Source organism: Chrysochloris asiatica, unplaced genomic scaffold (genome assembly GCF_000296735.1).
Source record: "Chrysochloris asiatica unplaced genomic scaffold, ChrAsi1.0 scaffold00007, whole genome shotgun sequence".
Taxonomy (NCBI): Eukaryota; Metazoa; Chordata; class Mammalia; order Afrosoricida; family Chrysochloridae; genus Chrysochloris; species Chrysochloris asiatica.
This window is the reverse complement of record NW_006408525.1, coordinates 10,809,027-10,813,235: the sequence shown is the minus strand read 5'-3', so window position 1 is coordinate 10,813,235 and position 4,209 is coordinate 10,809,027. Positions and strand designations below refer to the sequence as shown.

The 4,209-nt window shown below is 42.1% G+C and overlaps 1 protein-coding gene across 1 annotated transcript in view; it reads right to left on the bottom strand.

Annotated features, from left to right (window-relative positions):
- Window positions 1-4,209, bottom strand: part of RNF43 (ring finger protein 43) — an 83,887-nt gene that overhangs the window by 17,861 nt on the left and 61,817 nt on the right. The window lies entirely within an intron of this gene.

Sequence of the window (4,209 nt, the reverse complement as noted above, 5' to 3'; positions counted from 1 at the left end):
GATCACATAATTCACAATAAAACATTTAAGAAAAAAAAAAAAAAAAAAGATTCTATGAACGATTCTATGGAAGATCCCTGATCAAATGAGGGAAAATATAGAACAGAATTTCAAATCTGAATGGAATCTATACTTTCTGGAGTCATGGAGGCCCCAAAACTAGTATCTTCAAGTAATCTTTAAACCTTATACCAAAGATATCCTCTGAAATTTTCTTAAAATCAAACAGCAGTGTAGCTTAACTAGTCTGTTAAGACTAAGAATGTCTGTCTTGAGCATTGTGTTCTTTTAAGAACTATCTAAATGACATGAATTGACAACAGCAACTCAAAAGATTAGGGGTCAGTGAGTTTATGCTAATGGGGCTAGAACAACTCAGAAAAGAAGGGAATCATGGTTGCACGGTATAATTAATGTAAAATGCAATCAGTATCACTGAATTGTACATGCAGAAACATTTCACAATTGGTGTATGTTCTGCTGCGTATATTCTCAACAACAAAATTTTTTTAAGTTATTTAAAAAAAAACCAGTGCTTAGCACATAGTAAGTATTCCTTAAATATTAGTTATTATATCAGCTGTTACTATGTGCTTTGTAGACTTTATTTCACTTACTTCTCACAAAAACTCTACAAAACAGTCGCTAGTCCCCGTTTTGAGTTGAGGAAACTAAGGCTCAGAAAGACTATATAACTTACCCAGGATCACATAGCAGTTAAGTGGGAAAGGCAAGATTCCCACCCAGAGGCAGGACCTGTACCTATCTGCTTACCTTGGGAGTCAGCGCCTTCCAAAAGGCACAAGACTACTGCACTAGTGTAAGCATGAGGTGATAAGGGCCTTGCTTTACACAGGATGGCTGTGGAGTTAATAAAGAGAAGCCGAGTTTGGGTGACTAGGTGGGGTGGTGGGGTGGCACTGTAGGATAAGCACTGGACTGCTAACCATGAGGTCAGTGGTTCAAACCAACCAGCTGCTCTTCAGAAACCCTATACAGGGTCACTATGAGTCAGAATGGACTTGGTGGCACTTAACAACATATGGGGCGGTGGTGGTGATGCAAATGGAAGAATCTGAAAGAATCGTGGTGGGGGGTTGCAGAGAAGATCAAGAGTTAACAAATTGGGGATAAAGGAAACTCCTGCGGCAAAAGGTCACAATGCCAATGATGATCATGCCAACGATTTACTGAGCAGTGCGAAGAGTCAGAACAGATCTGGCTGGGGGTCAGGGTTAGGGCAATGTTTTTCACCTATTTCCCCCAACAAAGACCCCACCTTTTCCCTCTAGTGGATCCCATTCTATCAAACTGTGTTTACAACATACAATTCACTTTCTTAGGAGATAATATGTATAAAGACACTGAACCAAAATTAAAGATGAGAATTAAAATTCTCATTTTAAAATTCAAATGTAAGAGTGTTTTCAGAAATCCTGTAGACTTTTGAAATATTGAGAGTAGCACACACTGTTACCTTCACAGACTTCCTCTGGCCAGGAGCTACTTGATTAGATCAAAAGGTACACCTGAGAAAAGCCTTGGGTCAATTGGAAGCCATTGTGAGCTTTGTTGTTGTTGTTAAGTGCCTTCGAGTGGGTTTGACCCATAGCGACTGGTGAGCTTGAACCACCGACCTTGCAGTTCAAACGGCTTTGCAGTCTGGCACATTAACCCACAGTGCCACACCAGGACTCCATTGTGCACTTGGGGCTAGAGTAATTCCCAAAGCAAAGGAAGAAGCCGTGGGTAGGATGGGCCCAGTGGTGCATGCTGGGGAGGAAGCAGAGTTCCACGGGGCAGCAGCCGACATACTCCTAAACTCCAAATGGGTTTTGTTTTAGCCCAGGCACTGTTAGTCTCTTCACATACATTATTTTCTTCCTCACAATAATGACGAAGATTTAAAAAGTTCCATTTTTCGATGATGGAAACAAAGGCCCAATAAGGCTAAATACCTCAAAAGGCACTGGTACATGTTCCTGGCTTCATGTCTCATTTCCCCTACAGGAGTACAGTCTCCTAAAGGAAAAACCCTATATGGACATGTCCTTACAGTTCACTACATGTTCACACGTTTGTGAAGTCGTGAACTGCTAAAAGCAAAGACAGAACTTTTCTGAACACTTCCCCCATCACCACACACCACAAACTCATACCACACACTCAGACTCTCACATACACACTAGTGAGGGCAGAGAAGACATTGAGCACTGGCTTACCAAGTGAATAAATGAATAATGCATTCCCATATTTTGAAAAGCAAAGCAAAGGAAATTTCCAGAAGCAGGGGAGCTTCAGCTTAACAAAATCCCACTGCTATTAAGGCCCCTTGCATCATTGCAATGATGCCACACTCTCCAGACCCTCCATCCTAGCCACCCCATCCCACCTCTTCTGAGGTCCTCTTTTGCATCAACATGGCCAGGATGGGAGCATATCCTCTATCTGTGGCCACCATGTTTCATTCAGAATCCTGCCCACCTTCCTGCCTGCCAAGCAATCAGGACCCTGAAAAACCTGAGGGGGAGGTTGGAACTCATACTGTTTCCATGAGGCTTACTTTCCTCAGCCTCAGGAGCATTGGAAAACCCATGGGAGCTGAACCTGCGTACCATGAACCTGCACACAGGTGAGGAGTGTCACTGCTCTTCCACCATCCCTGGAAGCAGGGACACTGCGATCCAACTCCCTCAAATGCACCCCTCTGAGCCACACACAATTTGAAAACTGTCTGGCTTATATCACCAAAAGAGTCTTTTCCCATAAGGTTTTTCCAGCTAGAATGGGAGACCACCGAATAGAGACATTCAAAACCCAGGTTTTAGAATTGGACAGGGCTGAGCTGAAACCTCAGCTCCATTAGCTGTTATCACACTGGCAAGTTACTTATCTTCCTGTCTCTCGTTTGTCTCACATGTCAAATGGAAAATAAAAATGTTGAGCTTTCCTGACTGTTGTGGAAAAGTATATGAGATTATATGTATGTATATATATATATATATATATATATAAAGAATCTGTCATGTGTTTCTCCTGGTACACTGTAAGCTCACAGAAAAGAGTAAATGTTATTAATGGTTAAAGCAGGGGCGACAAACACAAATGTTTACAGGGTCTGTGTGGTGATGCAAATAAGGTAAGTAGGATAGGTGGGGAGTGTGGCAACTGAGAGTACAAGTCTGTGTCAAGGTGGCAGCCGCTGCCCAGCTGCTGCCTCTCACTGCCCTTTGTAAATGTGGAGCCAGTCCTGCCACAAGTTTTGAGTTTTCTTCCAGAGGAGCTGGAAAAGTAGATTCTCATATGAAATTTTCCTATTTTTGAAGGTGGCAATTAACTTAAATTTTGAACATCATTGGAGTGTGAGACAATACCCAGCTCGTGGGCTACCTGTTGCCACCTTGGAGAAAGAGCCTGAGCGTCTTAAGGGGCCATGGCTTCTGATTCTGTTATCTTTCCACAGAGCCCAGTCAATGTTTCTGAAAGCCAGGTAGGGGAAGGAGGTGGAAGGGTGGTTCATGTCCTGAATGAAAGTTAAAGATTCTTATGGTTGTGCTCTTTAAAAGAACTATGTAAAAATAAAAAAGAACTATCTAAAAAAAGTCAAAACCACATCACCATCATCAAGTCAATTTCAACTCATAGTAATTCTGAAAGAACTATCCACAAGGGATCAAACTGACAACAGCAACTCAAAACGTTAGATCGGGAGTTCAGGGGCCGGCTGTGCTGATGGTAGAAGAACAATTGGAAAAGAAGGGTAAGAGTGGCTGCACAATTTAAAGAAGGCAAATCAATGTCCCTGAAATGTACATGCAGATGGTGTTGAATTGGTGTGTGTCTTATTGTGTTGTTATTAAATATATTTAAACAGATGTTTACAAGGAGCCCTGGTAGCATAGTGAGCTGTTAACCACATAGTCCCTCATGGTCAGTGGTTTCAATCCATCTTTCTCCATGGCAGAAAGATGAGGCTTTTCTGTTCCTGCAAAGATTTAGAGCCTCGGAAACCTTATCAGGATTACTATGAGTCAAAATTGACTCAACGGCACAAGAACAATAAACATTATATATATATATATATACACAGCTCTGGTAGCGTAGTGGTTACAAATCAGGCTGTGAACCTCAAGGTCAGCAGTTCAAAACTACCAGCTGTTCCATGGGAGAAAGATGAGGCTTTCTGCTCCCGTAAAGATTTACAGCCTC